The sequence below is a fragment of the Camarhynchus parvulus genome, chromosome Z (genome assembly GCF_901933205.1).
Source record: "Camarhynchus parvulus chromosome Z, STF_HiC, whole genome shotgun sequence".
Classification (NCBI taxonomy): Eukaryota; Metazoa; Chordata; class Aves; order Passeriformes; family Thraupidae; genus Camarhynchus; species Camarhynchus parvulus.
Genome location: NC_044601.1, coordinates 55,237,883 through 55,251,465, shown reverse-complemented (window position 1 = coordinate 55,251,465; position 13,583 = coordinate 55,237,883).

The window sequence follows — 13,583 nt, the reverse complement described above, 5'->3', positions numbered from 1 at the left end:
CTGAGATGTTAGGATGAGAAAGCATTTTCAAAATCTGTAGTTTTTGTTTTGGAGAATGAATTCTTCCAAATAACTGAATGCTATTTTCAGCCCAGAAATTGAAGTCTCCTAAAACTCACCATGTTAGCTTAGATGAGAGAATTTTCATTCACATAAGAAGAAATCATAGAGCATGGTGTGTAGGAATAGTCCTGAAGACTGCACCAGGGATGAAAATGGTTGAAAGGTCACTTTAGCTGAAGGTATAGCTTGTTCTCTGTCAAGTTTTATTTTGATTTTGTGACCATGTCAGGAGAAATACGCAGAAAAGTGAAATTTATACATGAAATTTCCAAGAAATCAGTGCTAGCAGAACAAAAGGGGCAAAAAATTGATTTTGCATCTCTTTGCTACATCCTAGATTAATCGATCACTACTAAAAATTTAGTAAGCTGTTTTACTTGTCTGTATTAAATTATTTTCATTACTTACTCTACTTCATCAAAGTACTGTGACATCATTAGTTTCAGTGCTTTATATGACTCTGTAATACTAATGTATTAATCTGTAAGATTAATACAAAAAATTAATTTTCTTCTCTTCTGCCAAACATAATACATTTTTTATACCTGTAGTAAATACATTCCTCCTCCTCTTTATTTTTTCATTTTGATATAACTTGAACATACACAGAACAGTTTGGCTGTAGAAATCAAAAAAATAGCTGCCTGTGTACAGAGGCATATGTATTTGTTCAGTGAAGAAACTGGGGCACAGCCAAGCAACAAGACTTCTTTGAGATGACCCAGTAAGACACACCTGACTGCAGAACAAAGCTGTTGTCTCTCAAGTTAAGGTTCATGCCATGTGAGATATTTTTAAGATTATTTCTCAACACAAGGTCGCTGTGAAGTCAAATGGCAAACCAGGGTTAGCAAGGAAGGAAAATAATAGTTATATTTACAGTTATATAACTATGTCTGCCAGCTTAATTGAGGATTGATCCAGATTCATAATATGTGCTGTATTCCATGCCTGTTTGCTTGAAGTTTGCAATTAAATAATTTTGATTTGATCCTACCTGACTTATGTTACTTTCCATGCATATTTACTCACACATTGGCAATAAATGTTTTCAATCATATAGATTTTATATTTATATTAGCTAGTGTTTATGAAGCAGGAAGAATCTTAGCATCCTTTGAAGAAAACATACCACAAAGCAATTGGAACTTCAACCATGAATATTACATGGCAGCTGTCCATATAGTTACTCAGGTTGTTTTGGTTTTTTTTTTTTTAACTCTGTAGTACAGTTTGAATGTCCCCAGTGAGTACTGATAAATATGTAAACATGATCTTGGTGATTTCTCTTCTGGCCTGGTGCTAAGTGTTGGAAGTCCTACTGCAGCATCTCAGTGCTTCAGAACTGGTACTGTTCTGGAACAGGAGGGTAAAATTAAATCACAGAATATTTCTACTGGTTTTTACCAGCTCTCTGAAGTGTCTTTTATTTATGCAAATTACTTTCTAAATTTAATAGAATATTTGTGTGCTTTGAGTGCCTTATCTTTTTTTGAAGAAAAATACTTTAATGCTAGTGTTTATTATCTGTTTAATAAGCTGCCAGATCTTTATTTAACCCTATGGAGATATCATTGCCACAAAAGAAAAGTAAAAAATTAAAAACAAATTCGAATTTGATTTTTTTAGTTGTGTGTGTAGTATTGTTTATTATTCATTGCTAATGTCTGAATTGTTGGGTACCAGAAGTGCTTTAGAAATTATTAAGAAATTGCTTTCTCTGACAAATGTTCAGCTGACTGACTAAGTGACTATGATAAGGCACTTCAAATTTTTGCTATGTTAAAAATATTTTTTCATGTAGTTTAAATGCAAATGTACCCCCGATAAATTGTATTTAAAATAATATTCTTAACAATAACTATCTTATTACTGTATTGGTTTGAAGAACTATGATTTGACACTACAAACATGTAGACATTTCTAAAAAAATTTTTTATAAATCACAGTACTTGTTTCATACAATGCCTAATCCTGTGAACATTTCTGAAATTAGTGCATACAGATGTGAAAGGTCACATGTTACTATTCAGAGGGCTATATACTATACTAGGCTCAAGTATTTGCAGCCTTGTATCCCTTCTCTGTAATACGAGAGAAATATAGTTTCTATAAAAATGTAAATACCATTAATTGGCCTGGAGTGTAACTTGACATTAACAATAGCTTTTTTCTCCTGTTGCACACAGTGTTCCTACATAATTGCATAATCAATCCACAAAAGCAAGTCCTTGTGAATTAAAAATCTCTCCCTTCTGGAACTTCCAGAGACAAATAAATAAGTGCTTTTTAAAACTTGTATACTTCAATAATGTGTGAATATGAGCATTAAACAGAATGACGTACTTGCCCCCATCCAGTAACTAAAGGGACTTTACAAGAAAGATGGAAAGGAAGTTTTTACAGGAGCATGTAGTGACAGGATGAGGGAAAATGGCTCATTTCCTTTTCTTCAAGCTGAAACAAAGTAGGTTTGGGTTAGACATTGGGAAAAAATTCTTTACTTTGAGAACTTTGTTCCAGTGAGGCACTGGAACAGATTGTCCAGGGAAGCTGTGGATGCCCCGTCCTTGGGAATTGCTCAAGGCCAGGCTGGATGGGGCTCTGAACAACCTGATCCAGTGAAAGGTGCTCCTGTCCATGGCAGGGGGATTGGAACCAGCTAATCTTTAAGGTCCCTTTCAAACCAAACCATTGTATGATTCTGTGACAGATCCTACACTACCTTTTAAACTATGGTCTTTCCATGGCCCTGATTTTTCAGAACTCAACCATCTTTTTGATCTTTCCATCCTAACTTTGCTCATGTCATCAGTACTGGTAGGATGCTTTTAGGTATAGCTGCAAAGCACCGTCTTGGTGACTTAGTTCATTAGTTAAAGTTTGAATAGTTGTCAGATTAAATCCTGCAAGTTGCTGCCCTGTGTTCCTTGACTTAATTTAAGTACTTAAGATCCCTCACCTCACGATCATATTTTAATGAATATGGATACTATCAACAAGCAACATGCCTGAGTTGTGTCATCTATTCAATTCCTTATACAGTTCCTTATGCAGAGCCATGTCTTGCAGGACTAATATCTGTCTTTGATATAATATTCATTAAATTGAGTGTACTGCTTCAGTGTTCCAGTTGTTTCTAAATTATAGGTAGGTCTTCAAGTTATTACCAAGTAATTTCCCCTATTAAACCAGCAATGAGGAAGAAAAACTGAAACTGAAGACTTTTGAAACAATTCTTTAAAACTACACTGCTTTTTATAACTTGACAGAATAGTTTTTTAGAATTCTAACTATGGAAAAGTGTTTGTATTTTAATAAATTATTTTGGAAGAGCAGTGTGAAGGTCTAACTCCTTAGATCAATGTTGATCTAAACATTCAGTTCTACCACTAAATAAAAAGAGGTCCAGAGGAGTCCAGAGATGGTACAATCAGTAATCCAGAGCTGTATCTCACTTACTGTCTTCAAGGTACCTACAAGTGTTCTGATTGCTCAGAGATACTTTTTGTTACTTCTAGCTAGCTGTGCTGGCAGTAGGCACATTTCAATTACTGGCATGTATAATGAGGAGAACACACAGCGCTATTCCCTGTTGATTGCACTGCCTCAGAGATGATGTCTAGATGGTGACATTGAACACACGACTCCGGAAGGATTGCCCCAGTTTTTGCTGTCAGACTTTCATTCCTCAGTTCACATGGGCAGCTTTCTTGCAGCTAAGGAAATCTCTGTTGCAGGGGAGGGGAATAAGCTATCACAGCTGGCAGAGGCACACAGTACAGCACGCACAGCTGAACAAATGTAACATCCCGAATTGCCATAAATACTTGGAGGCAAAAGCTGCTACAGAGGACAGGACGCTAGCTGTTTAAGTTTGAAAGCATAAGGTTCCCATAGACTGCCTTCTTCTACTTAGAATGTAGATTAATTCGTGATTATAAAGAAGTTCTACCTCTCAGATTATTTTTCCCCTTTCGAGTTGTGATACCAATACATGAGGAAATGGTAACTGCCATAATGGAGACATTCCTGTTATAGGCTTAGCATCCTTTTATTAAAGAGAAATATGAATAAAAACCAAATCATTAGCAAAAAGAATGGAAAATAAAAAGTGGGGTTTCTCTATGGGCCACTGCTGGGTGAAACTACACATGACCTTATATACACTTCCTTAAATTAGACATTTAGATTCCTGATGGGAAATGGACTGTGGCAGGTGCTGAGAGGTGCCTGGGTGCCTGGTAGATGTATTGGAAAGGGGACATGGGTAGTTATTGTGCTCTGTAAATGAATTGCCAGATGTCTAGTCCATGCCTATGGCAGCCTTACAAGTAAGGGATCTTGTGTGTCTGTGGCAAGTTAATGTCTTCTGAAAAAGTAAGACTGACTAGAAAAAAACCAACTTTTATTCACTGAAGTTATTTACTCCCTAGGGCTGTGACAGTGGAAGCATTAGGGGCATGAAGCGTAAGGAGGCCTTAACCAGTAACGTCCAAGCCATCTCAGAGGAATTTGAACTTTAATGCTGGCAGTAATTATCAATGTTCGTGAAACTAAAGAATTGCTGAACTAGAAGTGGCAACTGTAGAGAATTAAGGGATTGCAAACATTCCCTCTAAATGGTATCAGAAAAAGATATGGAGACTTTATTTTAAAATAAAAGGGGGGAAAATGCATACAAGCTTTAACTTTTTTGAAAGTATATGCATAGTAGGTATCCTCAGCAGTAGAGTAAGGTAAGCATACCTAAAACTTCAATTAACAAAGGCACTTTCAATAATTATTTCCTATAGCCTTTTAATATATTTTTATTTTATCTAATAATTTATTTTTTAATGACTGTATTCTTCCATGTGACTTTCAGTTTTGTTACAATTACTGCTAAAGACTACTTTGCATAGAAGCTGGATAAACACAAACATTTACAGATGGAATTGCCATGCAACCATTCATCTTTGTACCTACACATTCACAGAGACAGGAGAAGGTGTTTAACACATAGAACAGTGGAGATTATTTTATGTTTCTAAGCGTTGTTGTTCATTTTTGTGACTGATGGAAGAACTGGACTCAAAAGGTTAACCAGAAAAAAAAACGCAGTGAATGGTCAGTCTTTATAAAGCATTTAATTTTAGCAAAACTCAGAGGACATAACTGTTTTTTGGGGTATTTTTTAGTGGTTGTAGGGAAATGAGAGGGCAGGTCTTCAGCACCAAACAATCTCCATTTGAAAATAATGTGATGCGAGAGAAAGAAAATAAGAATCCATATTTGTCTTCAAAACTTACCTGAAAAATTCTGGATCTTACTTAGCAATTTAAAAGTCAGATAAATTTAACCATCAGTGGAAGCAAGATATTATAGAAAGGATGAAAAATTGTAAACATCTTCAGAGAAATAAGGATAGCAGTCTGGACAAAATGAAATCTTTCAAAGTGGTTGTAACAGCAAGATACTACTTGATATAAAAGGAGCATAAATTGAAGGCAAAGAATATCCTCAAATACTTTCAAAGCTTGTGTTAAAGTACATGTCATGTGGACCAATCACAGATAACCAGAGAAAATTGGTATCTGGTACTTTATTAATGGAGTTCTCCTATCTCACTTGTTTGTAATGGCATTCAAAAGCACAACAGCCTTCTCTGACAGTAATGCTCAACAGGTAGTAGATGATGTTGATATTAGATGTGAGAAAGTTATCTTGATTCCTTTTGTAAGAAAGATTGGAATTTCAGAGTGCAATATGGCAAGCTGAAAAGTCAAATCTGATAAGCAGAAGACTGTAATACAGCCAGAAAGAGGTAGTGGTAGCAATAGAAAAGAGATCAGGAAAGCTCTGTATCTAAAACTTGCTTTTCTGAAATGCTTGAATAATGTTTTTATACACTAGATGGCAAGTTGCAAAGGGAATGAATGACTTGTAATGACCTATAATGTCCTAAACTTGAGAAGATTCTTGTCTCACCATTTTTTCTTGTCTTTGAGAACAGCCTCTCTGAGCAGAGACCATAATAGATTCTTCTAATACCATTCTTGTTTTGTGTACATAAAAGAGGCTTTTACTCTGGCGTAATTACAAAACTGATGATGTTAAATATTTCTAATCAAATGATAATCCAACCACTTCCACCATCTTACAAGTGATCTTTTAGTAAATTCTCTGAATGTCACTTGTGTGAAGAATCACTTACCAGTTAATGTTCTGTAAGTAAGTGTTTTCATAGATTTTATTCTTCAATTCTGTATTTCCAGCCTGGATAGCTTTGTAATCTATCTTCATTCATACTGGCTATTCACTAACTTCACTCATACTGTGAAGTATTCTTTTAGTTCTCTACTGCTAATACTGCTGTATTGGAGCGCTGCTTATTTAACATGACAATGTGCATCCCCTATCTAAAAATTCTCCATCTAAAAATTATTCGATGTTTGAGATGGATCCCTTCTATGCATTGAAACACTCAAGTGAAAACCATGAAGTAATTTATATTTTATGGTTTGAGTTTGATTCTTCTAAGTATGATAAACTTAATAGAATTTTTTAATCCATGTATCACTGAAGTACTTATCCATGCTTGCATGAAAAAGAGGCTTTCAAGAGCATCATACAGTTTGCCAGAACTGTGGCTTCTGAAAGTCACAATAAGCAGTTTAGAATACTTTAAAATATGCTAGTCCATGATTTATAATCTTTCTATATTTTGCTTTGTGAGATGTGGTTAGTGTAGACATGAGTTTTGTATAGGTATAGGTATATGTATATGTTTCAAAAATTGCCTATGATCAAAGTACACATGAGATAATATCTTAAAACCATGTAAATTTCTACCAGGAATTTGTCAGTGAGGATTTGTTAAGGAGTGATGAAGTTATGTTCTCTGGACTTTTCCTCTTTATTTTGAAAACTATGGCACACATCCTGCTAAAAAAAAACACAGGACAACGGCAGGCATCGGGCTTTCCTAATTTCAAAATTCAAGATTGACAAAGCCATTTGTTTTGTAGTCCTGCATATTCTTTACTGGCATTTCCCATAAAATATCTATTCCTTTCTATGCCTCTCATCTATATCTTTTCCTCTCTTTACCTTCATCTGTATCTCTAAGAGAGATAGCACATCATCAAATCTCTTCAGCTAACAGAGGGGAGGGAACTCTCACACAGACTTGGAATCATAGACTCATTTAGGCTGGAAAAGGCCTTTAAGATCATTTACATCATTCCAACTGTTAACCTTACATTGGCAAGTCCCACTAGGCCATGTTCCCAAGTGCTATGTCTACACATCTGTTAAATACCTCCAGAGGTGGTGACTCTATCACTTCCCTAGGCAGCCTGTTTCCATGCATGATAAGAATTTCTGTGAAGAAATATTTCCTAATGTTCAATCTAAGCCTCCCAGCTTTAGGCTGTGTCCTCTTATTCCATCTGGTTCTATGTTATTCACTGGTTTCCTGGGAGAAGAGACCAACCCCGCCTGGCCACAGCCTCCTTTCAGGCAGTGGTAGAAAGTGATGAGGTCACCCCTGAGCCTCCTTTTCTCCAGGATAAACACCCCCAGCTCCCTCAGCTGCTCCTCACAGCACTTGTGCTCCAGACCCTGCCCCAGCTCCATTGCCCTTCTCTGGACTCTCTGCAGCCCCTCAGTGCCTTTCCTGCAGTGAGGGCCCAGAGCTGGACACAGCACTGGAGGTGTGGCCTCAGCAGTGCCCAGCACAGGGGGACAATCCCTGCCCTGGCCCTGCTGGCCACACCATTGCTGATCCAGGCCAGGATGCCATTGGCCTTCTTGGCCGCCTGGGCACAGCCTGGCTCATGTTCAGCTGCTGTCACCAGCACCCCCAGGTCCTTTGCAGCCACTCTGCCCCAGCCTGTGGCACTGCCTGTGGCTGTTGTGACCCAAGGGCAGGACCTGGCACTGGGCCTTGTTGAACCTCACACCACTGGCCTCAGCCCATGATCCAGCCTGTCCAGATCCCTCTGCAGAGCCTTCCTGCCCTCCAGCAGATCAACACCCACTCAAGTCATTGTCAACTGTAGAACTGGTGCTAGACAAAGAGGACAGGCATTTTGCTAATGGATTTAATAAATATTTCCTGGCAGCAGAACTAGTGGGTTCCATTCCTGACTCTGGACTCTTTAACTAAAAAATTTTGCATGTGCACTTGGAAGAAAGACCTGGGCTTCTTTCTTGCCAAGGAGCACTTCAGCAAGTGTGATTTTTTTTTTCTTAAAATCTTGGATATTCTAGAACTTATTAAAAAAATTACCCCTGTTTGATATAAGAGAAATATATTTTGTTTTGTCTACCCCTTTGAAAAAACCTCTTCTGTTTTGTCCATCTGTTAAAATTCAGCCTAAGGCAGATTCCTGGCACAGGCAAAATATAAAATTTAAAATCTGTGGGTTTGTGCAGCTGGCAAAATTTCTTCCCCCTTTTTTTCAGCAATTCAAATGGATTTCACTGTTAGACTATCTTATTAAAAGAAAGAGGTGTTAATCCCATTTGCAACATGATTATGTTGTCACTACTGTTGTCTGATAAAAGGCCAGCAGCATGTTTTCTGGTGAGAGAAAAAGTAAGAAAGAACGTGATAGCAGTGCTAAGTTGGACCTCCACTTTTATTTTCTCAGCCACCTGCTGCTTCAGATCTATATAAGGAATATGCCTGCCCTGCAGCCAGCAGAGAAGTACAGAGGGAGTCAAGCTATCCACACAGTTGGGTTTGTTTATGTCAAGCAATCTGGTAGCAGCAGCATGGAGCCCTATGTGAGTCAAGGTAATCGGGTAAAAATGAGAGCTGATTAGCTTATGCACTGATGCTTTTAGACCTCTTCCAATGCTTCTGCTATCTCTTTTAAAAGGGGTTTGTGCACTCCTGTACTAATCTACAAGCATACTTTGAAAGGAGATGCTATTATACTTGACAAATTAAATTTACAATTTACTAAGTGTTCCAGATGTATTTTGTTAAAATACTTCAAATTTCTTGCTTTCTGTGTTCAAGTATTTAAGGACTAAAATTTTTACAGTATTTGTGTTTCATATGCTATAAATATCTGAGCTGTGCAAGCAGAAAAGATAATATTTATTTACAATGATCATGCATTTTTTCCCATATTTCTCAGTTTCTAAGTCACTGAAGAGTTTACCCTTATACTAATCAACTCTACTTTGTAGAGATACTTTTTCATTAACAGAGAGACAGATTGCCTTTTCCTCAGCAGTGCAGCCCACTCCAAGCAGATGACTAAAGAACCATGGAGAGCATATGCTCGGCTATGACAGTGAATGCTACACAAGCATTTTTCCTGCTGTTGTGAAATGTGGCTGTTAACATCTCTCCATTTTTCTCAGTACACTCAAAGACTTATTCAGTTGCTAATGCTGTTTGAGTCATGGAATATCTTTGCCTACCACATGGAAACAGGAGGAAAAACATGGAACATATGCTTTTATAAGGAGGCTCTAAGAACATATACAAAAGCAATGGTGGAATTCTAGTAATACCCATGGAACTATGCAAAAAAATTTTCACCGGGAAAAAATATCATTACCCTTTTCCTCTGACTTTTACAGCTCAAATAATATATACGCTGTTTGAAATTTAGTTTATGGAAACAATCTAACAGATTAGAAATTCTGCTTTTAATTACTGAAGGATTTATATAATCGTGCCTTTAAAAGAGTCTGTCTTTAAAAATGTACATCTATTCACTTTGCATCGAGACTTGGATATTTGTGCTTACAGGGAATGGTGTATAATTTAGGACTACATATATAGAAATGCTGACTGAACAGATAGTATCTCAGGAAACAGTAGTAACTCACCATTTTAAGTTGTGAATATGGCTAAACAGGCAGTTGATAATCCTTAAGGATGCATGTTATTAATACAGAAGTCATGCAGACTATGTACTGTGAACACTGAGAGATGACATTGTTCTGTAGTACTCACACGATCCTGTGGTCCCTGGAAAAAAGGCAAAGACATGTCTGACTGTAAAAGTTAGCATGTCATCTAAGGACAGAAAATAACTTTGCAATATTTTTACCCATCTTTTAGAATTCTGTTTTGATAAATTTCATTAATTTCCACTGTTTAGGTGAGATCCCACTAGTTCAGTTTCATAGGATGGACTACATCTAAGTTCTATATAGGTCTGATAATCTTTCCTGAGAAAATCTGTGTGGTTCCCTGACCCCAAGTGTCTAACAGAACAAAGACTTCAGAAGTAAATCACCTTTGTGGGGTGCAATAGGCATCAAGGCAGCTGTTTGACCACTGACCTGTTTGATAGTGCTCTTTGTACTGTAAATGTTCTTCAGCTTTTATCATATGATGCCTTGATCCATGGTCATTGAGATAAAAAGTGATTTTTTTTTTGGTGAAACTCTGAAAGAGAGTGCAGTCATGCAGGTCACCTCGCTTTCAGTCATAAATCAAACAAAGCATTCCATGACAAAAATAAAAAAAAAAAAATCTCACACTGCTCAAGATTATTTACCCTGCTTATACAAGATAATCAATTCCAACCTCAGAGGGAGGTCACTGCCTGTGGTCATACTTTTAAAGATATTATACTGGCGTCTAGCAGGAGCATGTAACACTGCAGAGCTTGCAGGATTATTTCTGTAACATTCAGAATAAGCAATAGAGCCCATTTTAACCATGTTATTTTAAAACTAATTTTTGCAACCTAATAAATGATTAAAGCCTAATCTATCTGCACTGGTAGGCACTTCCCTGAAACTTTTAGGTGACTATCACATACTTAATTTGCCTACCTACAGTATTTCTATGTGATTCAGCAAAATAATTAAGCTTATGTAGTTGTGTAGATTTCACAGAGATCATGCACATTTTCAGGATTTGATATACAACTCATTAACTGGGGAACTGAGATCTAAATATTAGAGGGCTACACCCATCCCTATGTATCTTGGATTTGAGTAAGTCTTCTGAGCACAGACACTTTGGTATAGCTTTCCCCACAGGATCAATCTTAGAAAGATGTCTTAGGGTGACTTTATGTGAAAAAGTTGCAATGTAAGAATTTCTATTCAATAAAAAAAAAGAAAATCAAACCAGGAATGTTTTTTCAGAAAATTACAATCACATCAAGACACGATGAAATCTAAGCAGGACATTCAATGCCAGGGAGTTCTTTTTCAGAAGATTCATCTTGCCATTCCTGTTCCCCAAATTAGTGTTTTCTAAAGCCTCAGAGGTGCAATGATGGGCAGAAAAATATTCAAATTTTTTGTACCTTTTCCAGTACAAAAGAGATTGTTTTCTGAATTTAGTCTGAGTTTTATTTCAGATAAATATACAGTGCTTTGCCTGTTTATCACAGCAACCCATCTCTGTATACCCTATTGTACAGACTTTTCTTCAGTCTTCTGCTTTCTAAAATTCTTTCCAAAAATGCCTTCCAAAATTTCATCATTTCATTCAGAGTGTGCTAAACTATAGTTTTAATATAAATTAATATGCCACTTTTAAGAGCATTGATAGAAATATTTGAAAATGAGGACTGCACTTCTCAGAACAGGGCTACTCATGTAGTTTACATATCTTGTCTCAGGTAACCTTATCAATGGCAGCTAATAATCTGACAAAGCTGTTGATAGCAATCAATTGATGAATTCACTGCTGAGATTTAAAATTTTCACTATTCTCAGCTAATTTGGCACACCTCACTGGCTGATCTGAAAGCTTCATATGATTATGTACTAAACAGTAAAATTTTAAGATTATGCTAAGTGCACCAACCACAAATCCAGAGTTTCTCTTTCACAGCTTGTAATATTAAACATGCAATATTTTTTCTAAAATTTGAAAATTAATAGAATTAATGGCCTATTTTTAATACATATAGCTGCAGAATCTAATTCTGACATTTTCATGTCATTTCAATTCTATATTTTCAATTTCTTCTCTGAGGCACGTGTCTCACATTTTGAAAAGTAGGGAGTCAAACTCAAATGGCTAGTAAATGCTATGTGCTAAATTCTATAAATAAACTATGAGGATGAAAATATTTCGCTAGTAATCTTCCATGCAAATAAAATTCAATCTAGGCAGAATAACCCCCTCAAAAACTCTGCAGAGAAGTACTGAAGTCTTTAAGTTTCAGTCTTTACTAATGAGATTGAAAGGGTTTTTTTGTTTCTTTGTTTTACAGTAGATAATTTAAGTGTTGCTGAATTTTTTGTTTTATGGATAATAATAACATTTGCATCATTCAGTTGTAGTAGCATTAATAGGTCTTCCTTTTAAGGCTGCCACATAGAAGTCTCCTGTGATGAAAAAAGCCCCACAACTTTCAATCCTAATTGAAACTATCCCAAAATATGAAGAAAATCCGCTAAAATCTTTCTTCTGTCTTATCCAATAAGTCTCAAATCACAGTTTAGTGGGTGCCTTGTCCTCACATCAGTGACAGCAGAATATGAATGATTATTATAGGATCAGTGAAGGGCTCATTGTATAGCCTTATATATGTTCACAGCTTTTTGTATGTTCTTTGATATAATGAAACTGGATGTAGCTGAGGGCATTTCCTTAAGAATGAACTTCTCCAGAATGACTGACCAGGGCTGTGTGGCTGAGGTCTCTCATAGCCTGAATAAATCATTTAGCTTTTCCCAGGCCTCTCTCTGGCAAAGTATTTCCTGGAGGATAAATGGATGCTGATGTGCCAGTTGGCATTGAGATTCTGAAACAAATAAAACACTACCTGATGTTCTTTATCATCTTCTAGTCTGTTTTATCAACTGCCAGAAAACATTTCAAATTAGCATGTCACACTCTATAGACAACTGAGAGACAAATTCTCTCAAACACAGTGTATTAGGCTAAATAATGTAACATATTGTTTGAAAAATCAATAGATCAAAGTAAGTGGGTTTGGTGTCTCACAGATCCAAACAAAAAGTACATTATAAATCAAATTAAGCACTAAAACTCTGTGAGAAAAGTCCACTACATAACAGTAATTGCTCATTTACTTGCTTTATCCTCCCTTGCCAGTATTTCCTATTTGAAGATTATACCATCAAGAAATAATGCTGATGCTTGTTTTCAATGGCTTTTTGTCATAACTACTTTCTAAAACTAAGCAAATTGTAAAATTCACAGGAAATGAACAGCAGCACCTTTCTAAAGTCTAAGAAAAAAAAAGACAATTTATAGGTATACTATTTTTCAATGAACTGTACACTCTTCTTATGCCAGAGGTATTCAAGATTGATTGCATAATTTTAAAAATTGCAATATTTAAAAAATAATTTTGAAACATTAAAAAATTGCAGTGCCATCTGCATTTCACCAGACATGCCTCTTGAGAAGGCGTTGAATTCACCATCACCGATGTTCACCAACAGAAGATTTCCTTTCTCCCGAATTAAAGTCTCTTCCTTTTTCATTCCCTAAGTAAGGTTTTTTCCTCAGAACTACCTCACTGAGGATGACTACACCCTGTGATGAGATCTTTGATGAGGAAGTGATT